Here is a 24,228-nt window from a genome sequence, read left to right on the forward strand (position 1 = left end):
CACCATTTCTGAGTCATTGCTTTAATAACACACTACCACAAGTATGAAGGTACAAGATAATTATAGTTAACAGTATATAGATATATATATATATATATATATATATATAGCAGTAGCCTATTGTTGCTTCTGCTTTCATAGTATAAGGTTAGGGTTATAAGTTCAAATGGTTTCTGACCTTGATTGAACACGATTCTCCAGAGCTCCGGAAACAGCAAGAAAGCACACAAGCACAGAGAGTGTTTCTCACTAGTTCCGTTTACTGTAAGTATACACAGCAGTTATATAGCAGTCTCGCATCATGAGGCTACAGGAAATGCAGTTAGAGGAGTAACATAAAATGTCCATATATGTCTATCTAAGAAACATGTTAAAGGAAGTTGTGGGTGTTGTTTGCTGTATTACAGACAATCATATGAGTTTCAAAATGCCCTCATGTGTCGGTTACAAGTCACCCACTAACATAATATACCCATCAACACACAGACACATAAAACACACAAAGACATAGAGACACACACACACCCTCACCAAGACATCCAGAGAAAACAGAGACATACACTCTCAGAGAGACACCCACAGAAACTGCACATACATACACACACCCTCACAGAGACAACCAAAGAAAACACACAGACATACTCGCACACCCTCAGAGAGACATCCACAGAAAACGCATACATACATACATACACACACACACCCTCAAAGAGACATCCACATAAAAAAAAAAGTCATACACATCCACCCTCACAGAGGCATCAAGAGGAAATACACAAAGACATACATACACACGCCCTCACAGGGGCACAAATAGAAAAAGCACAACGACATACGCACACACCCTCACAGACATACACAGAAAATGCACAAAGACATATACACCCACTCTCACAGAGAGACCAACAAAAACAACAACAACAAAACAGTGTGTGACATGCATGATAAAAAAATTGCAGAAATTAAGAGATCACTTTTTAAACAATCAGATTTGCAAATGTGCAAACAAAAAATAAACTCTATGAATTCAAAATTGTAGATTAATGTTATCGGTAGATGGTTAGATGAAGAAAAGTACTTTTAAAAGGTTGACATATGTTTGTGTTTTGTCCCCCAAACAAGAGCAACACTTCAATTATGGTGTAAACATGTTCCCATCTGTCAGCTGTACTTATGGATTTTGAAAATGCTGTACTCTATATGGTCTTGGTGGAACCATAAGCCGTGGCACTAGGTCTCATACCATTAGATATGGTTAAATGCATGATTTAGGCTCGTTTGTATGCATTTCAAAATTAAGTCAGCTGTATTGTAAACTGAAAAGTGTTAAGTTAACCTGTATCATTTGAAACACTGAGAAATCTTAGTTTGAAAGTTTAACTTTTTATGCATATGTAAAAATCATAAATACACTGCTGCAGATTGCTAAAAAAAGTGTTTTTATGGACCCCTGTCCCCACCATACTACTACCACACTGAAGTTACAATCCAAAATTCCACAAAGAAATAAAAAAAAAATGACTATGTAAGTCCTACCTCCTCTGCAAATGAAAGTGCTCTGCCATCTGACTCAGACACACACTGTACAAACTTATAGGGCTACTGGACCCACATTTTTTTCTTTCATGATTCAGATAGAGCATGCAATTTTAGGCAGCTTTATAATTTATTCTTATTATAATTTTTTATTCGTTCTCTTGCTATCTTTATTTGAAAAGTTAGGAATGAAAGCTTTGGAGCATGACTATTTTTTGTTCAGTACCCTGGATAGAGCTTGCTAATAGGTGCCTGCATTTAGCCATCCAATAAGCAAGCGTAACCCAGGTTCTCAAACTAACATGGGCCGGCTCAAACGCTTTTATTTCTTCTTTTTCAGATAAATATAGGAAGAGAACGAAGAAAATTTGATAATAGAAGTAAATTAAAAAGCTGCTTAAAATTGCTTGCTCTGTCTGAATCTAGAATGAAAAAAATTGTGTTTAGTATCCGTTTAAGTGCCAAGTCTGTCTCACTACGCATAGTGGTTTAGTGCACACTCAAAAATCCTCTCAAATGCTAATGCTTTACTCATTTTAATAAAATTGACCACACTCAGTAGCACTCTGCTGTAGTACCCTCTGGTGGCTGCCAAAATTGTTTAAAGAAAATAATAGTTGTTCTTGCCTCATGGGGCACCCTGGCCCATTTGGCCCCTGACAGGAGTCACCCCTGTAACCCCCTGATGGCACCCAGGTGTGATTTACGGAGATGATGTATTTATAACTTACAATTATCATTACTTTTGCCCTAACAGAACATAAGTTAATGTAAAGAATGTGCTTATTTAACCTTATTAATAACAATCAGCATAAACCACTGTGAATGAACATTAAGAACAGGAAAGCAAAATATTTAGTTTTCTGAATTATTGTGTCTATTGATTGTTACGTTAAAGTCCATTTAAAAAAAAAAAAAAAAATATTGAGTGGAGGTCAAATGTTTCCTATCTTGAGTGGAGCTCCAGTTTGGCACTTGTTTGTTTGCCATATAAAGCGTTGGTTCAGGCTTAGAACATATATCCACACAGAAATGAGTGTTCGCAAATAATTTTAAACCTTTTTAAATACAAGTTACTTTTAAAAAAGGTAAAATATATTCAGTGGCACAAGTTTGTTTGCCATATAAAGCATTGGGTCAGGCTTAGAACTTAAAGGGACAGTCTAGGCCAAAATAAACTTTCATGATTCAGATAGAGCATGTAATTTTAAACAATTTTCCAATTTACTTTTATCACCAATTTTGCTTTGTTCTCTTGGTATTCTTAGTTGAAAGCTTAATCATATGCTAATTTCTTAGACCTTGAAGCCCACCTCTTTCAGATTGCTTTTAAACAGTTTTTCACCACTAGAGGGTGTTAGTTCATGTATTTCATATAGATAACACTGTGCTCGTGCACGAGAAGTTATCTGGGAGCAGGCACTGATTGGCTAGACTGCAAGTCTGTCAAAAGAACTGAAAAAGGGGCAGTTTGCAGAGGCTTAGATACAAGATATAAAAGTATATTATTATAAATGTGTTAGTTATGAAAAACTGGGGAAATGGGTAATAAAGGGATTATCTATCTTTTAAAACAATAAAAATTATGGTGTAGACTGTCCCTTTAAAAATATGAAGTGGTTCATGCCCTGTATATATGCACACAGAAATGAGTGACTCATCGGATTTCAACCCTTTTTAAATACCAGTTTAAATACCAGTTACTTATTCAGAAAAGGTAAAATATATGAAGTGGCCAGGATGGCACAAAAAAATTGCTATAATAAGCATTGGGCACGGCTGAAAATATGTATATTCTATGAAGATGTTCATGCCGAGTATATATCATCACAGAAATAAGTGACCAAAAGGATTTTAACACTTAAAATACCAGTTACTTATTCAGAAAAGGTAAAATATATGAAGTGGCAAGGTTGGCACCAGATTGTTTGATATAAAAAGCATTGTGACAGGCTGAAAACATGTATGTCCTATAGAGAGGCTTATGCCATGTATATAAGCACACATTAATGAGCGTCCCAAAGGATTTTAAAAGTTTTTAAATACCAATTACTTATTTAGAAAAGGTAAAATATATGAAATGGCAAGGTTGCCTGCAATTTTTTGGCTATAAAAAGCGTTGGGCCAGGTTGATAACATGTCTATTCTATAATGGGGTTCATGCCCTCTATATATCCACACATAAATTAGTGGCCCAAATGATTTTAACCCTTTTTAAATACCTTTAATTTATAAGATAAGATAAAATATATGAAGTGGCAAAGTTGGCCCCAGATTGTTTGCCTTAAAAAGCATTGGGCCATGCTGAAAATATTTGTCTATTCTATAATGAAGTTCATGCCGTGTATTTATCATCAAGGAAATGAGTGACCCAAAAGGATTTTAACCCTTTTAAAATAACAGTTTATTATTCATAAAAGGTAAAATATATGAAGTAGCAAGGGTGTCACCAATTTGTTTTCCATAAAGAGCGTTGGGCAAGGCTGATAACATATCTGTCCTATGATGGGGTTCATGCCGTGTATATATCCACAAATAAATAAGTGGCTCAAAGGATTTTAACTCTTTTTAAAATAACATTTACTTTTTGAAAACATAACCAAATTTGTTCCACATTTGCTATCTGTTTATTGCAATACTAGTGTTAAAGTCCATGTAGACGGTCAAAAATGTGTCCAACTTACTAACCACTCCCTTATTTACCCACCTCTCCCTCCAAGAACCTTTGCCTACCATCTGACCCCCCCATCCACTCAGATCTCCTCTCTCTTATCCCCCCTCCCTCCTTCACCCTCCCTGCCACTTTCAACATCTAATTTTCTGCAGCGCAGAGGTACCACCCGCTCCCGTCTATATCTATCAACAATCCCTCTATCTCTATCACTACCCATATATCCCTCTATCCCTCTATTGCTGTGTCCATCTATCCCTCTATCTCTATTCCTCTATCTCTATCCCTATCTCCTTATACCTATATCCATTTATCTCTACCCATCTATCACTATCCCTCTATCCCTATCTTAACATATTTTTTTTATGCAGCACAGTGGTCCCGGCCTCTCCAGCCCCTCCAGCGATGGGGCTCCCACCTGCCTCCCTCCTTACCCTCCCACGCCACCGATTGGCACCACCGCTGCACAATACAGAAAGGGACACAGATTGCAGCAATGCCTCAATATTGAGGCATAGTGCATTAAGATTTTCTAAGCAACCGTTGCAGAGAGGGCCAGTGATGGTGACGATCGTTGGTGGCGTGCGAAGAATAGGAGGGAGGCAGGTGGGTGGCCCATCATTGGAGGGAGGAGAAAGAAGGCGGTAGGGTGTGTGAGAGGGGCAGGAGCGGGTGGGAATGCTTATACTACGGAAAAAGTTGGAAGCTGGAAGGAGGGAGAGGGGGATAATAGATTAGTAAAATAAACTGGGAGAGGGTAGAGTGGTAGGGGAATGAGGGTGGGCAAATACACTACAGATTTTATTTTATATATCTACTGTATATAAAAAAAATAAAAGCAAATAAATATAGTAAAATGGCTACTGGCAGACAGCTGAAAGTACATAACATGTACGCTAAAAGGTAGAAGGGGGGGTTAGAGAGCTGTTTGGGGGGGGGGGGTCTGAACAAAGGAGATCCCAGAGAAGCATTTACAACCATTTGTGCTATAATTGCACAAGCTGTTTGTAAATAATTTCAGTGATAAACCCAAAGTTTGTGAAAAAGTAAAAAAAAAGTTTTTATTTGATCGCATTTGGCGGTGAAATGGTAGCATAAAATATAGCAAAATGGGCCTAGATCAATACTTTGGGTTGTCTACTACACTAAAGCGAAAATTAAACGTACAAGCTCCCTACAAGCTAATGAATTAACACCTTCACTGCTGGGCATAATAGAAGTGTGGTGCGCAGCAGCATTTAGCGGCCTTCTAATTACCAAAAATCAATCCCAAAGCCATAAATGTCTGCTATTTCTGAACAAAGGGGATCCCAGAGAAGCATTTACAACCATTTGTGCCATAATTGCACAAGCTGTTTGTAAATAATTGCAGTGAGAAACCTAAAGTTTGTTAAAAAGTGAACAATTTTTTTGTATTTTATTGCATTTGGCGGTGAAATGAAATATACCAAGATGGGCCTAGATCAATACTTTGGGTTGTCTACTACACTAAAGCTAAAATTAACCCTACAAACTCACTATAAGCTACTGAATTAATTCCGTCAATACTGGGCATAATACAAGGGTGGTGCACAGCAGCATTTACCGGATTTCTAATTACAAAAAAGCAACGCCAAAACAATATATGCCTGCTATTTCTGAACAAAGGGGATCCCAGAGAAGCATTTACAACCATTTGTGCCATAATTACACAAGCTGTTTGTAAATAATTTCAGTGAGAAAAAATAAACATTTTTATTTTATTTGATCGCATTTGGCGGTGAAATGGTGGCATGAAATATACCAAAATGGGCCTAGATCAATACTTTGGGATGTCTTCTAAATATAAATATATGCATGTCAAGGGATATTCAGGGATTCCTGACAGATATCAGTGTTCCGATGTAACTAGCGCTAATTTTGAAAAAAAGTGGTTTGGAAATAGCAAAGTGCTACTTGTACTTATTGCCCTATAACTTGCAAAAAAAGCAAAGAACATGTAAACATTGGGTATTTCTAAACTCAGGACAAAATTTAGAAACTATTTAGCATGGGTGTTTATTGGTGGTTGTAGATGTGTAACAGATTTTGGGGATCAAAGTTAGAAATACTGTGTGTTTTTTTTTAATTTTTTTCATCATATTTTATAAAATAAATTATAGTAAATTATAAGATATGATGAAAATAATGGTATCTTTAGAAAGTCCATTTAATGGCAAGAAAAATTGTATATAATATGTGTGGGTACAGTAAATGAGTAAGAGGAAAATTACAGCTAAACACAAACACTGCAGAAATGTAAAAATAGCCCTGGTCCCTAAGGGTAAGAAAATGAAAAAGTGCTGTGGTCCTTATGGGGTTAATGAAGAACTGGGTTTAAAAATGTCACTAAGCTTTTTAACAGCAAAACAAATTTTCTAGGGACATTTAAATAGAGCTCTGCAGATTTGGGAGCACACAAACAATAAATGTTGTTTATCAGCGCTGGTGCACATATAAGATACATGTCCCATGTTGATGTATGACAATAATATCAAGCTAATGACAAAGACATTTCACTCTCTCCCTAGCAAGGTAGTTATCACAGAAAAATGCAAAAGATATTCCTAATGCTGCTCCCTGCATTGTTGTCACCAAACACTCATTGTCACAGTGTAATCTCAGTTTCTGTCCTCTATAGCGTCACCAAACACTCATTGTCACAGTGTAATCTCAGTTTCTGTCCTCTATAGCGTCACCAAACACTCATTGTCACAGTGTAATCTCAGTTTCTGTCCTCTATAGCGTCACCAAACACTCATTGTCACAGTGTAATCTCAGTTTCTGTCCTCTATATCGTCACCAAACACTCATTGTCACAGTGTAATCTCAGTTTCTGTCCTCTATATCGTCACCAAACACTCATTGTCACAGTGTAATCTCAGTTTCTGTCCTCTATAGCGTCACCAAACACTCATTGTCACAGTGTAATCTCAGTTTCTGTCCTCTATAGCGTCACCAAACACTCATTGTCACAGTGTAATCTCAGTTTCTGTCCTCTATAGAGTCACCAAACACTCATTGTCACAGTGTAATCTCAGTTTCTGTCCTCTATAGCGTCACCAAACACTCATTGTCACAGTGTAATCTCAGTTTCTGTCCTCTATATCGTCACCAAACACTCATTGTCACAGTGTAATCTCAGTTTCTGTCCTCTATATCGTCACCAAACACTCATTGTCACAGTGTAATCTCAGTTTCTGTCCTCTATATCGTCACCAAACACTCATTGTCACAGTGTAATCTGTTTCTGTCCTCTATATCGTCACCAAACACTCATTGTCACAGTGTAATCTCAGTTTCTGTCCTCTATATCGTCACCAAACACTCATTGTCACAGTGTAATCTCAGTTTCTGTCCTCTATATCGTCACCAAACACTCATTGTCACAGTGTAATCTCAGTTTCTGTCCTCTATAGCGTCACCAAACACTCATTGTCACAGTGTAATCTCAGTTTCTGTCCTCTATAGCGTCACCAAACACTCATTGTCACAGTGTAATCTCAGTTTCTGTCCTCTATAGCGTCACCAAACACTCATTGTCACAGTGTAATCTCAGTTTCTGTCCTCTATATCGTCACCAAACACTCATTGTCACAGTGTAATCTCAGTTTCTGTCCTCTATATCGTCACCAAACACTCATTGTCACAGTGTAATCTCAGTTTCTGTCCTCTATAGCGTCACCAAACACTCATTGTCACAGTGTAATCTCAGTTTCTGTCCTCTATAGCGTCACCAAACACTCATTGTCACAGTGTAATCTCAGTTTCTGTCCTCTATAGCGTCACCAAACACTCATTGTCACAGTGTAATCTCAGTTTCTGTCCTCTATAGCGTCACCAAACACTCATTGTCACAGTGTAATCTCAGTTTCTGTCCTCTATATCGTCACCAAACACTCATTGTCACAGTGTAATCTCAGTTTCTGTCCTCTATATCGTCACCAAACACTCATTGTCACAGTGTAATCTCAGTTTCTGTCCTCTATATCGTCACCAAACACTCATTGTCACAGTGTAATCTGTTTCTGTCCTCTATATCGTCACCAAACACTCATTGTCACAGTGTAATCTCAGTTTCTGTCCTCTATAGCGTCACCAAACACTCATTGTCACAGTGTAATCTCAGTTTCTGTCCTCTATATCGTCACCAAACACTCATTGTCACAGTGTAATCTCAGTTTCTGTCCTCTATAGCGTCACCAAACACTCATTGTCACAGTGTAATCTCAGTTTCTGTCCTCTATAGCGTCACCAAACACTCATTGTCACAGTGTAATCTCAGTTTCTGTCCTCTATATCGTCACCAAACACTCATTGTCACAGTGTAATCTCAGTTTCTGTCCTCTATAGCGTCACCAAACACTCATTGTCACAGTGTAATCTCAGTTTATGTCCTCTATATCGTCACCAAACACTCATTGTCACAGTGTAATCTCAGTTTCTGTCCTCTATAGCGTCACCAAACACTCATTGTCACAGTGTAATCTCAGTTTCTGTCCTCTATAGCGTCACCAAACACTCATTGTCACAGTGTAATCTCAGTTTCTGTCCTCTATATCGTCACCAAACACTCATTGTCACAGTGTAATCTCAGTTTCTGTCCTCTATAGCGTCACCAAACACTCATTGTCACAGTGTAATCTCAGTTTCTGTCCTCTATATCGTCACCAAACACTCATTGTCACAGTGTAATCTCAGTTTCTGTCCTCTATATCGTCACCAAACACTCATTGTCACAGTGTAATCTCAGTTTCTGTCCTCTATAGCGTCACCAAACACTCATTGTCACAGTGTAATCTCAGTTTCTGTCCTCTATAGCGTCACCAAACACTCATTGTCACAGTGTAATCTCAGTTTCTGTCCTCTATATCATCACCAAACACTCATTGTCACAGTGTAATCTCAGTTTCTGTCCTCTATATCGTCACCAAACACTCATTGTCACAGTGTAATCTCAGTTTCTGTCCTCTATATCGTCACCAAACACTCATTGTCACAGTGTAATCTCAGTTTCTGTCCTCTATAGCGTCACCAAACACTCATTATCACAGTGTAATCTCAGTTTCTGTCCTCTATATCGTCACCAAACACTCATTGTCACAGTGTAATCTCAGTTTCTGTCCTCTATATCGTCACCAAACACTCATTGTCACAGTGTAATCTCAGTTTCTGTCCTCTATATCGTCACCAAACACTCATTGTCACAGTGTAATCTCAGTTTCTGTCCTCTATAGAGTCACCAAACACTCATTGTCACAGTGTAATCTCAGTTTCTGTCCTCTTTAGCGTCACCAAACACTCATTGTCACAGTGTAATCTCAGTTTCTGTCCTCTATATCGTCACCAAACACTCATTGTCACAGTGTAATCTCAGTTTCTGTCCTCTATATCGTCACCAAACACTCATTGTCACAGTGTAATCTCAGTTTCTGTCCTCTATAGCGTCACCAAACACTCATTGTCACAGTGTAATCTCAGTTTCTGTCCTCTATAGCGTCACCAAACACTCATTGTCACAGTGTAATCTCAGTTTCTGTCCTCTATAGCGTCACCAAACACTCATTGTCACAGTGTAATCTCAGTTTCTGTCCTCTATATCGTCACCAAACACTCATTGTCACAGTGTAATCTCAGTTTCTGTCCTCTATATCGTCACCAAACAATCATTGTCACAGTGTAATCTGTTTCTGTCCTCTATATCGTCACCAAACACTCATTGTCACAGTGTAATCTCAGTTTCTGTCCTCTATAGCGTCACCAAACACTCATTGTCACAGTGTAATCTCAGTTTCTGTCCTCTATATCGTCACCAAACACTCATTGTCACAGTGTAATCTCAGTTTCTGTCCTCTATATCGTCACCAAACACTCATTGTCACAGTGTAATCTCAGTTTCTGTCCTCTATAGCGTCACCAAACACTCATTGTCACAGTGTAATCTCAGTTTCTGTCCTCTATAGCGTCACCAAACACTCATTGTCACAGTGTAATCTCAGTTTCTGTCCTCTATATCGTCACGAAACACTCATTGTCACAGTGTAATCTCAGTTTCTGTCCTCTATATCGTCACCAAACACTCATTGTCACAGTGTAATCTCAGTTTCTGTCCTCTATAGCGTCACCAAACACTCATTGTCACAGTGTAATCTCAGTTTCTGTCCTCTATATCGTCACCAAACACTCATTGTCACAGTGTAATCTCAGTTTCTGTCCTCTATATCGTCACCAAACACTCATTGTCACAGTGTAATCTCAGTTTATGTCCTCTATAGCGTCACCAAACACTCATTGTCACAGTGTAATCTCAGTTTCTGTCCTCTATATCGTCACCAAACACTCATTGTCACAGTGTAATCTCAGTTTCTGTCCTCTATAGCGTCACCAAACACTCATTGTCACAGTGTAATCTCAGTTTCTGTCCTCTATATCGTCACCAAACACTCATTGTCACAGTGTAATCTCAGTTTCTGTCCTCTATAGCGTCACCAAACACTCATTGTCACAGTGTAATCTCAGTTTCTGTCCTCTATATCGTCACCAAACACTCATTGTCACAGTGTAATCTCAGTTTCTGTCCTCTATAGCGTCACCAAACACTCATTGTCACAGTGTAATCTCAGTTTCTGTCCTCTATATCGTCACCAAACACTCATTGTCACAGTGTAATCTCAGTTTCTGTCCTCTATATCGTCACCAAACACTCATTGTCACAGTGTAATCTCAGTTTCTGTCCTCTATATCGTCACCAAACACTCATTGTCACAGTGTAATCTCAGTTTCTGTCCTCTATAGCGTCACCAAACACTCATTGTCACAGTGTAATCTCAGTTTCTGTCCTCTATAGAGTCACCAAACACTCATTGTCACAGTGTAATCTCAGTTTCTGTCCTCTATAGCGTCACCAAACACTCATTGTCACAGTGTAATCTCAGTTTCTGTCCTCTATATCGTCACCAAACACTCATTGTCACAGTGTAATCTCAGTTTCTGTCCTCTATAGCGTCACCAAACACTCATTGTCACAGTGTAATCTCAGTTTCTGTCCTCTATATCGTCACCAAACACTCATTGTCACAGTGTAATCTCAGTTTCTGTCCTCTATATCGTCACCACTCATTGTCACAGTGTAATCTCAGTTTCTGTCCTCTATATCGTCACCAAACACTCATTGTCACAGTGTAATCTCAGTTTCTGTCCTCTATAGCGTCACCAAACACTCATTGTCACAGTGTAATCTCAGTTTCTGTCCTCTATATCGTCACCAAACACTCATTGTCACAGTGTAATCTCAGTTTCTGTCCTCTATATCGTCACCAAACACTCATTGTCACAGTGTAATCTCAGTTTCTGTCCTCTATATCGTCACCAAACACTCATTGTCACAGTGTAATCTCAGTTTCTGTCCTCTATATCGTCACCAAACACTCATTGTCACAGTGTAATCTCAGTTTCTGTCCTCTATATCGTCACCAAACACTCATTGTCACAGTGTAATCTCAGTTTCTGTCCTCTATAGCGTCACCAAACACTCATTATCACAGTGTAATCTCAGTTTCTGTCCTCTATATCGTCACCAAACACTCATTGTCACAGTGTAATCTCAGTTTCTGTCCTCTATATCGTCACCAAACACTCATTGTCACAGTGTAATCTCAGTTTCTGTCCTCTATATCGTCACCAAACACTCATTGTCACAGTGTAATCTCAGTTTCTGTCCTCTATAGAGTCACCAAACACTCATTGTCACAGTGTAATCTCAGTTTCTGTCCTCTATAGCGTCACCAAACACTCATTGTCACAGTGTAATCTCAGTTTATGTCCTCTATATCGTCACCAAACACTCATTGTCACAGTGTAATCTCAGTTTCTGTCCTCTATAGCGTCACCAAACACTCATTGTCACAGTGTAATCTCAGTTTCTGTCCTCTATATCGTCACCAAACACTCATTGTCACAGTGTAATCTCAGTTTCTGTCCTCTATATCGTCACCAAACACTCATTGTCACAGTGTAATCTCAGTTTCTGTCCTCTATAGCGTCACCAAACACTCATTGTCACAGTGTAATCTCAGTTTCTGTCCTCTATATCGTCACCAGTAACTGCAGGAGAAAAGCTTCAATATTTAATCTAGGATTAGAATTGTCGGCATCTGTTTTCTGTGAGTGCTCAGCCTCTGCATTATTCAACAACTTGCAGAAATGTAAAAATAGCCCTGGTTCCTTAAGGGTAAGAAAATGTAACAATGGTCTGGTGGTCACTAAGGGGTTAATGTTCATTCACAGTGGTTACCTTATAAATCACAATCTGCATAAAACACTGTGAATGAACATTAAGAGCAAGAAAGTTACAAAATGTTTCGTTTTCATAATCATTGTCTATAGCTTGTTTATTACATTAAAGTTGATTTAAAAAAAAAAAAAAAAAGCTGTGAGTGGAGGTCACATGTTTCCTGTCTAGAGTGGAGCTCCACTCTGCAGTTGGACCCTTCTCACGGTGAACACGCGCAAAGCTCTCTTTCTATAAAGGTAAATACCCGCGTATACTGTACTAAAGAGGGTGTGTGAGACTGTGTATGTACTGATGAGTCAGCAGGGACGGGTGTGCTTGTCAGAGGGAGTCTTGGGAGGGGCTTTGTGTGTAATACTGAGGGAGCTTCTCTTTATTATATTTCTGTATGTTATGTAATGGGGAGTGTGGCGTGTGAAGCAGATATAAGGAACTGGGGAGATGTCTGTGTGTGAGGCAGATGCACCTCTGTAATATATATCTGTATATAAGATACTTCTGAGGGTGTGTGTATGTGATGCAGAGGAAACCTCTCTATAATATTACATATCTATGTTACAGTATTGGACTGGGTGATACGTGTAAGGCAGAGGGAGCTTCTCTATTATATGCTATATCTGTGTATAAGGTACTGGGGAGGGGGCTGTGTGTGATGCAGAGGGAAGAAAAGCTTTAAGAAAAATAGAGATATAAAAAAGCGCTTTTGCCTCTCTCTTTTAACCCCCTTCCTGGTCAACGAATTTGAGAGATATATGTGATTGAGAGTGGCGCTAGTAAAAAGCTAAAAAGTGTTAAAAACTCTGAGACCAAATTATAATAATTGTCTATTGAATACGCTTTAATAGTATATACTTTAGCTAATTATCTTAAAAAAATCTAAATGTACATATAAATATACCACTGTATATAATTGGATAGACTAAAGTAAATCAAATCCTGAAATAATTGTTGTTTAAATATTGGATAGAAATATAGATTGAGAATTGATAGATATACTCTATTCACATAACTTTCAAAAAAGGAATTTAATTACAGACACAGGTTTTTAAAATACAATCATAAAATCTAAAATTGATAGCTATATATCTAAACAGATAAAAAAAATGTAAGAAATAAATCACAGGATAAAAATCATATGTTTATGAGAGAGCCCAGGTAAATGTTTGGTCTTTTCTAGTATATTATCAAAGTCCACAAATGATATAAAAGAGTGTGGTCTATATACGGAAACAGCAAACTTATTGTGTTGTTGAAAAAATAACTCTTGGCAACAAAATTGTTTCAATCTGTTCATAGAATACCAAAGTTCAGTTGATATAGTAACAAAGTTCCCAAATGGATATGGAAAATCAGGTCTGTTTAGCAGAACGGCAATATTGCTAATATGCTTTTAAGATAGCTCTTGGTGAAAAAAATTGTTTCATTAGATTCTTTTAATTTTTTGAAACATATGTTCTTTAAAAGTCTTTTCTGTTTTTTAGCCGATAATGAATTTACTTGTGCTTAGAAATGTTTTGCAGTGAATATGAATTGCACCTTTTGAGGTGTATCTGACCCGCTATGTAGGTGGTCTTACCTCCTTCTTCATGCGTTAACCCCGCTTTGTGGGTGGTCTTACCTCTTATCGAGTGCGGTTGGAATCACAAGGCTTACCAGTCTCCTAAGCCTCGGTAAAGGTAGCGGTGTAGTAATTCGGTTTTCTTCAACTTGCGCAAGTTCTCCTACAAACCGATGGCTTTTTTCACCTGCTCTTAGTACTCCGGTGTACGCAGGTGTAGATCTGTTTGAGGTCCGTCGATATCCCTGCACTTAGTACTCCTTGTACGCAGACGACAGACAGGCAACACATTTCTGTTTGTCGTCTGCGTACAAGGAGTACTAAGTGCAGGGATATCGACGGACCTCAAACAGATCTACACCGGAGTACTAAGAGCAGGTGAAAAAAGCCATCGGTTTGTAGGAGAACTTGCGCAAGTTGAAGAAAACCGAATTACTACACCGCTACCTTTACCGAGGCTTAGGAGACTGGTAAGCCTTGTGATTCCAACCGCACTCGATAAGAGGTAAGACCACCCACAAAGCGGGGTCAACGCATGAAGGAGGTAAGACCACCTACATAGCGGGTCAGATACACCTCAAAAGGTGCAATTCATATTCACTGCAAAACATTTCTAAGCACAAGTAAATTCATTATCGGCTAAAAAACAGAAAAGACTTTTAAAGAACATATGTTTCAAAAAATTAAAAGAATCTAATGAAACAATTTTTTCACCAAGAGCTATCTTAAAAGCATATTAGCAATATTGCCGTTCTGCTAAACAGACCTGATTTTCCATATCCATTTGGGAACTTTGTTACTATATCAACTGAACTTTGGTATTCTATGAACAGATTGAAACAATTTTGTTGCCAAGAGTTATTTTTTCGACAACACAATAAGTTTGCTGTTTCCGTATATAGACCACACTCTTTTATATCATTTGTGGACTTTGATAATATACCAGAAAAGACCAAACATTTACCTGGGCTCTCTCATAAACATATGATTTTTATCCTGTGATTTATTTCTTAATTTTTTTTTATCTGTTTAGATATATAGCTATCAATTTTAGATTTTATGATTGTATTTTAAAAACCTGTGTCTGTAATTAAATTCCTTTTTTGAAAGTTATGTGAATAGAGTATAATCTATCAATTCTCAATCTATATTTCTATCCAATATTTAAACAACAATTATTTCAGGATTTGATTTACTTTAGTCTATCCAATTATATACAGTGGTATATTTATATTTTATATGTACATTTTCGATTTTTTTAAGATAATTAGCTAAAGTTTAGCTCAAGTATATACTATTAAAGCGTATTCAATAGACAATTATTATAATTTGGTCTCCGAGTTTTTAACACTTTTTAGCTTTTACTAGCGCCACTCTCAATCACATATATCTCTGATGCAGAGGGAACCTCTCTATAATATTACATATCTATGTTACAGTATTGAACTGGGTGATGCGTGTAAGGCAGATGGAGCTTCTCTATTATATGATATATCTGTATATAAGGTACTGGGGAGGGGGCTGTGTGTGATGCAGAGGGAACCTCTCTATGGGCGCGTTCGGGCAGCGCTCCAAGCGAATTGGGACTCGCTTGGAGCGTTTTTCTCACACTTGCAAGTGAGATGCCTTGCGTTTTTTTAGCGCTCTGATGACGTAAGTCCCAGCGCTTCCAGTGTGCTGGAAAAGCTGGGACTTTTCAGAGCAAGCTCAGACGCTTGGCAACATGGCAGCCTCCACACACGTGTTGCTGTGGAGGCTGCCATGTTTTTATAAGCTGCAGAGGAGGGACAGGTGAGGCGGATAAGTCTGACAGCAGCATTTAGTACAGGGCAAAGTGGGGATAGGTTACATAACCTATCCCCACTTTGCCCTGTACTAAATGCTGCTGTCAGACTTATCCGTTGTTATGCCGAGAATGATTTCCCCAGTCTCTTGGCAAACATCGCAACTCTGACCCACCTCTATTCAGTGCAGGATAAGCTACAGGGGCTGAGCTGAGAGCAGCTGAATGGAGGTGGGTCAGAGTTCCGATGTTTGCAAAGAGACTGGGGAAATCATTCTCGGCATAATACCGGTGTTGTGTGACAGCTACAAGGGAGCTTAGTGAAAACGTTCGCATGCCCAGTCCATTATTGTGCAGCAGATCCCTTTGCGCATGTGAACGTTTTTTCTAAGCTCCCTTGCTTGTGACGTCACCTAGCGCCACGTCATCGCTGGGAGTGAAGCATCCCCACAAGCTCCTGAGCGCTGCCCGAACGCAACCTATAACATATCTGTATATATAGTACTGGGTAGGGTGCTGTGTGAGGCTGAGGGAACCGCTCTATAATTATACTATTGTTTATAAATTACTGGGGAGAGGCACTATATGTGAGAGGCAGAGGAATCTCTCTATAATATTATATATCTGTATATAAGAAACTGTGAAGGGGCTGTGCATTTGAGGCAGAGGGAACCTCTCTATAATATTATATATCTGTATGTTATGTAATGGGGAGTGGGGAATGTGTGTGAGGCAGATATAAGGAAATGGGGAGATGGTTGTGTGAGGCAGAGGAACCAGTCTCTATAATATTATACAGTACTGTATATCTGTATCTGTACTGGGTGGTGCTGTGTGTGAGGCAGAGGGAACCTCTCTAATAATATTACATATCTGTATGTAAGAATCTGTGGAGGTGGCTCTGTGAATTACCTTTCTATAATACAGGTATACCCCACTCATACAGCGGGTTAGGGACCGGAGCTCCGCTGTAAAGTGAAAATCGCCTTAACCCCTTAAGGACAAGGCCATTTTTCAATTTCTTTCCCTTAAGGACCAGGGCTATTTTTACATTTCTGCGGTGTTTGTGTTTAGCTGCAATTTTCCTCTTACTCATTTACTGTACCCACACATATTATATACCGTTTTTCTCGCCATTAAATGGACTTTCTAAAGATACCATTATTTTCATCATATCTTATAATTTACCATAAATTTTTTTATAAAATATGAGGAAAAAATGGAAAAAAACACACTTTTTCTAAATTTGAACCCCAAAATCTGTTGCACATCTACAACCTCCAAGCAACACCCATGCTAAATAGTTTCTAAATTTTGTCCTGAGTTTAGAAATACCCAATGTTTACATGTTATTTGCTTTTTATGCAAGTTATAGGGCAATAAGTATAAGTAGCACTTCGCTATTTCCCAAAAAAATTTTCTTCAAATTAGCGATAGTTAAATTGGAACAGTGATATCTGTCTGGAATCCCTGAATATCCCTCGACATGTGTATATATAATTTTTTTTGTAGACATCCCAAAGTATTGATCTAGGCCCATTTTGGTATATTTCATGCCACCATTTCACCGCCAAATGCGATCAAATAAAAAAAAATCGTTCACTTTTTCACAAATATTAGGTTTCTCACTGAAATTATTTACAAACAACTTGTGCAATTATGGCACAAATGGTTGTAAATGCTTCTCTGGGATCCCCTTTGTTCAGAAATAGCAGACATATATGGCTTTGGCGTTGCTTCTTGGTAATTAGAAGGCCGCTAAATGCCGCTGTGCACCACATTTGTATTAGGCCCAGCAGTGAAGGGGTTAATTAGGTCGCTTGTAGGGTTAATTTTAGCTTTAGTGTAGTAGACAACCCAAAGTATTGATCTAGGCCAATTTTGATATATTTCATGCCACCATTTCACGGCCAAATGCGATCAAATAAAAAAAAATGTTCACTTTTTCACTAACTTTGGGTTTCTCGCTGAAATTATTTACAAACAGCTTGTGCAATTATGGCACACATGGTTGTAAATGCTTCTCTGGGATCCCCTTTGTTCATAAATAGCAGACATATATGGCTTTGGCATTGCTTTTTGGTAATTAGAAGGCTGCTAAATGCCGCTGCGCACCAAACTTGTATTATGCCCAGTAGTGACGGGGTTAATTAGGTAGCTTGTAGGGAGCTTGAAGGGTTAATTTTAGCTTTAGTGTAGAAATCAGTCTCCCACCTGACACATCCCACCCCCTGATCCCTCCCAAACAGCTCTTCCCTCCCCCACCCCACAATTGTCCCCGCCATTTTAAGTACTGGCAGAAAGTCTGCCAGTACTAAAATAAAAGTTTTATTTCATTTCTTTTTCATTATTTAAAAAAAAACAAAAAAACATTCTGCTGTGTAGGATCCCCCCTTAGCCCCCAACCTGCCTGATCCCCCCCCCAAGGAGCTCTCTAACCCTCCCCCCACCCCAGATCACCCCTCCTCTGTACCCACCACCCTCTCTCAGCAAAAACAAAATCCCCAGCAACAAGTTTCAACTGCATTAGATCGCGGGTGCACGCGCACCCCCGCCCCTCACCTCCCGCGCGCACCCGGCGTAAAGGACAGCCAGAAGGAAGTTCCCAAGGGATGGGCCGCCCACCCACCTCCCCTTCAATAGCTCCCACCCACCAACGATCGGCACCATCACTAGCCGATGCAGAGAGGGCCACATAGTGGCTCTCTCTGCATCAATGTGCCTAAAAAGGTATTGCAGTGATGCCTCAATATCGAGGCATTACTGCAATACCTTGAAAGCGGCTGGAAGTGATCAGGATCGCTTCCAGCCGCTTGAAACCCTTAACGACGTACAGGGTATGTCTCTGGTCTTTAAAGACCAGGTTGTGTAAGACGTACCCTGTACGACATGCGTCGTTAAGGGTTTAAAGTGAAACAAGGCGGTTTTAGCTATCTTTTAACTTGCCAGTGTGTTTAAAAACTTTAAAACATGTTTTAACTAGCATATATTAGGGGTGCAATAGTACTACGTTTAAAGGACCAGTCAACACAGTAGATTTGCATAATCAACAAATGCAAGATAACAAGACAATGCAATAGCACTTAGTCTGAACTTCAAATGAGTAGTAGATTTTTTTTTTCTGACAATTTTAAAAGTTATGTCTTTTTCCACTCCCCCTGTACCATGTGACAGCCTTCAGCCATTCACAAATGCATACACGTACCATGTGACAGCCATTAGCCATTCACAAACGCATACACACTTATTATTGCACATGCTCAGTAGGAGCTGCTGACTCAAAAAGTTTAAATATAAAAAGACTGTGCACATTTTGTTAATGGAAGTAAATTGGAAAGTTGTTTAAAATGGCATGCTCTATCTGAATAATGAAAGTTTCATTTTGATTGAGTGTCCCTTTAATTTAACACTAGCACAGTACAGCATTCAATTAGTATTCAATAAATACTGTAACTGTAAAATGGTGATAATGACTGTAGTAAAATTTGCCAGACTATAACACTGAGACACAGATTGCACTGTAATGCTGTAAACAGAGTGAACTGTGCATAACAAAATGGTGCCAGTCACTTTTCTCGCAATCTCATGATGATTGCAGCACTATTTTAAAATCCTTGGAGGTTGAACTTCAGCTCCACAAAGCGCTGTATTAGCGAAGCGCTGTAAAGTGAGGTATACCTGTATTATATATTTGTATATAAGGAACCGGTGAGAGGGCTCAGTGTGTGAGGTAGAGGTATCTCTATAAAATATTATATATCTGTATATAGGGTACTGGGAAATAGTGCTGTGAGTGAAGTAGAGGGAACCTCTGCATTGTGTTAAATGTTTACATATAAGCTGCTGGCAGCTGTGGAACAGCTCTATAGTACTGCATAGCTCTACATGAGGTGATATAGGAGGTGTAGTGTATGTGAGGCAGAGGGCTCTCTCTATAGGGCTAAATGTCTGTATATAAGCTGTTGCGTATGAGGTGCGTGGGTGAGACAGATACAGGGGATGTAGAAGATGCTGGTGACAATGGTTATAAAAATACATTATTAATTAAATACAAATGTTTTATACCCTGCAGTACATCAGCATTTACTTCTGCAGTGTAGAACTTAATAATTAGACAATGTACTGCACAACTAACCATAAACCCTGATGTGCTGCAGAAGATGAAGGTATTAGTGGCAGTTGGAAAAATAAATAGTAAACAGTTATTTATTTCTTTTTTTCTCCCACATACTGCTGCCTACTGCAGTGTAGTATAAAAAGGTGTATGAACAGCAAGATATTATTATTATTATTATTATTATTATTATTATTTTTTTTTTAGAGAACTGTCATCAATTTTGCTACATGCTCTCAAAAAGGTTAATCACCTGATATAGTACTGTGCAAAAGTCTTAGGCCATATTAGATTAGTTGTTTTAGCAGTTGTTGTTTTTTTAAGACCATCCATGTTTATTTTTCAGTCTTTTTATTAAGATACAAACAGAAAATATGTACACAAAAAAATATAAAAAAACACATAATTTTCAGAACAAAATGGCTTCTGCATGAAAAAGTCAGTATTTAGTGTGACCTCCCTTGGCTCTAATCACATCGTGAACTCTTTTGGGGAGATTGTCCTGAAGCTTTCTGAAATCTTCTGATATATTATACCAGGCTTCTTTCAGCACTTCCCAGAGTTCTTCTTTAGATTTAAGTCGTCTTATTTCTTTCTCTGTCGGTGATCCCATTCTGCCTCTATAATATTAAGGTCTGGACTCTATGGAGGCCAAGCCATGCCTGTCAGTGTTTTATCAGCTATTTTTCTGTCCAAATATGATTTCACTTAATTAGTAGTGTGCTTGGGATCGTTATGGTGAAAAATAAAACCATTCCCAATCAGGCACTTTCAAGAAGGAATGACATGATGAATTAAAACCTGTCTTTTTTTTTTTTTTTTTTTTATCAAAGTATTGGGTATGTATTTATTGTTACAAATTTAATTTTAACATCATTAACCTTTTAACGCCATTGCAGCGCTTTTATTCCGTCCTAACCGCGCCAGGCTTTAATGCCGTTAGGACGGAATAGAACGTCAGAGCCGTTTGGCTGTCCTGAAGCCAACGCCGCTTCCTGGATGTGATCGTGGTCTAGAGGGCAGGCCTAGCTTCATAGGGACGCCCCCCTGACCCGATCCCATCATTGAAATATCGCGATCATGTGCACGATTGCGGGATTTCGATTTGTCTACAGTGGAATGTTTTATGCTTTATTTCATTCCCCCCCTGATATATATATATATATTGAGGATACAAATAATGTAAGATGAAATAGACAAAATATAAACATAGTATAAAAGGACAATGATTAGCTTGGAACATGTCTGCACTTAGTAATGCATACTAAATAAAAACAAAAAAAAGTAATCCCCATTTATTTTCCCATTATTACATTATGTTGGTCCTTTGTGTGACATAGTAAAGATGTAGGGATTTATTAGACTAAAGGCCTCCCTTGGACCTTTTTAATATTTATATCAGTAAGGTAATATATGAAGTATAACATAAAAAGAAAAAATTGAAGGCCACAACTGAACTTACTATTAATACATCCCAAAAACTTTATAAAGAAATGACCTAAACTATAGTGAAAAAGTATTCTTAACAAACTCTTTAGGAGTAGGGCAAATAATTGTAACTGTCTCAAACGGGTTGCTTGAAGGGGACATTAAAAGCTGAGTGATAAAATTATACCATTGCAAAGTTGATGTTAGTTACATGATTAATTTCACCCCCTATAAGGGGATTTTTATATCTATGTTGGATAGTGATATGATCTAACAGAGAATAGGACATTTTAATATATAATGGTGTTTCAAATGATTTTCCTCTCTGTTTTCTTCCCCCTTTTCATTTCCTTCTTCTCTTTCCCAGTGCCTTCAGAACAGATATGATTTGCAACCTCGGCCACTGGTTGCTAGGCACGATTTGAGCCAAAATGACACAGAAATATAAAGAAATCATATAGGATTGAGTTGTAATGTTTGAATTACCATAGTAATACCTAGTCAAGGGCTGGCATGATGATATGCTATAGAGGTTATGATTCTGTAAGTTAGATCTATAGGGATACTTCCTGTACAATAAAATATAACATAAGAGGTGTACATATAAATATCAATATAAACACAAATAGAACTTGTCCTTGTATTGAAGACTGCCATGGACCCCGAACCAACATTTTAGATCGACTTTAAACAGAAACATAGTTAAAGATAAACAATGGTAGGGAGAAAACATATTTTACTGAAGCGTCTCTAGATAAACTCTATCTTAAGCGATACTTTGGTAGTCAGCATAAACCAGGTGAGTGTCCAGATTTCTAGACAGTACATTGCAGATTGATCTGCATGTAGTTTATAATGGATACAGAGTGATTGATAAAGTTACCATCCCAATAAGGAGATCACAAAAGTTGTCAAGTAAGTTTAAATACCGGCTTGCTTTGTGCAGACCGTCTACTGCATCAGCCTGAGGGTTCAATCCAGCATAAATATTTTTGCATCAATCATGAAACAAGTAGTTAGTGAGTTTATTTTGTTTTTTTTACCATGGTGAGGGTGACAAAGGTAGTTATCAATATGGGATAACTGTTCTCTGCTTAGGATGTTAGTTTTGGATCAATGGAATCCTGATCTGTGAGTTGCTGAGCAGTGAAAGATGTTCCTCTCCGGAATATAGATAATTTGTTGTTACCCGATGACCTGGATGAGGAATCTGTCTCAAAATGTTCTTGGTGTCGCAAAGAGTCCCGCTCCTTAGCATGAGCCATTGCTTTATGCAGCGGTTGTGGCAGTTCCTCATATTTGGCCTGCTGCTGGTTTTGATCCTCAGGGCCGCTATCTCCATATGGAAGCGTTGGCTCTGCACAGTTGTGCAGGTCCGTATTTGGCTTAACCCATTGAAATAAGTCTTCCTCCGATCGTGATCTCTCCAATATTGAAAGCAGTAAGTTTTTTTCCACTTGTGCAAAGAGCATGTTGATTTTGTCAGATGAGGTTTTGTCCTGCATGATTTTTATCAGAAATTGTTGCTGTGCATCTGTGTATTAAGATTTAGAGTGCAGGTTTAAAGGAAAATAGAAATCAGTAATGTTCTGATGTTCAGTTGTGGCAAGGTGCCCCGTATTACAGGGGTGAGTGGGGGAGTTATGACCCTCTGTAAAATCTCCGCTTTAGGCCCAATTTGTCCAATCCTGAGCTTGTGAATAATAAAAAAAGCAAATATTACTTTTTCAGTGTGCTACAAAGCGGGACTGAGATGAGGATAAAAATTATAGGCGGAGATGCTGTACAATTTATTTTTTTAATATCCGGCGGGTTATGGAAATTTCTTCAGGAGCTGCATGAATATGCATACTCTCCGGATCGCAGCTAGGACATGCCTCCCAAAAACCTTTTAGATTTTGTCTGTCAAAATCTGTGATCTGTGGCAATTTGAATGGAATGATGTTATTGAAATTTTGTCTTATTAGCAAGCTTCCAATGAATTAAACTTGTACCACATGTGTATGCAATTCTCAAGCATGTCTTGCACAAACCTTGTGTAATAGACCTTTTTACAGCAATCATGTTAACATGAAATAGGACAAATACAGGTGTTAGCAATGACGATAATTAGGGTTCCATTCTGTTTAGGTTTACGAGAACCAGGTTCCTGATATTGCTCAAGTGTAAGGGGAGGCTACACTAAATACTTGCCACTTTAGCCTATAGAAGCAGTTTTTTCTGATATTTTTTTTTCTGGTTTTAATGCTGCATATAAATATCCTGTATTTTCTGGTTGTATTCTAAAAAGAGACTGATAATTAATTATATGTAGTCATTTATAGCATTCCTAAAACAACAAATCTAATGATGGCCTAAGACGTTTGCACAGTACTGAATATAGAAACGGCACCAATTGAATGTGTTGTCTTACAGTACCATTAACTTATATACCACATACTTTTTTATTACACAGGTATCTGAGATTGAACCAACTGGATACCAGTAATTTACACACAGTGTAGTTGGGTGACGATTTGGCTGTGCTCAGCTTCTGCCATATACTCATTTGTAAGTACATAGATTCTCAAAATTAAGCGACTCACCCCTCTGTGAAACCAGAATTTTTATTCCTTTAAAATTGAATTTATCAAAAAGTTTTTTGTTTTTTTTAAATGAATGGTGAACTGACACTAAGGGCTGTTTAAATTACCACAAATTAATTTGCACAAAGTCGCAGTAATTTTACACTATCCATATTTTCTATAGGCGGCGTTCAGCAGTAATGTCTCCTTGTATTACAAGTTGAAAGTAAATGCGATCGATCAAACGCAATCACATTTAATGCTCA

General features: G+C 38.3%; 1 protein-coding gene across 2 annotated transcripts in view; it reads left to right on the forward strand.

The window, feature by feature from the left end:
• The first annotated feature begins 12,708 nt into the window (after positions 1 to 12,708).
• The window catches only part of LOC128657396 (zinc finger protein OZF), a 243,339-nt gene continuing 231,819 nt past the window's right edge, over positions 12,709 to 24,228 (forward strand). The window contains exons 1-2 of one of the 2 annotated variants that reach the window (XM_053711729.1): positions 12,709 to 12,754; positions 23,854 to 23,948. The gene's annotated coding sequence lies outside the window, so the exon portion shown is untranslated. The remainder of the gene's footprint in view (positions 12,755 to 23,853; positions 23,949 to 24,228) is intronic. The other variant, XM_053711730.1, reaches the window with a different exon arrangement.

Source organism: Bombina bombina, chromosome 4 (genome assembly GCF_027579735.1).
Source record: "Bombina bombina isolate aBomBom1 chromosome 4, aBomBom1.pri, whole genome shotgun sequence".
NCBI classification, from domain to species: domain Eukaryota; kingdom Metazoa; phylum Chordata; class Amphibia; order Anura; family Bombinatoridae; genus Bombina; species Bombina bombina.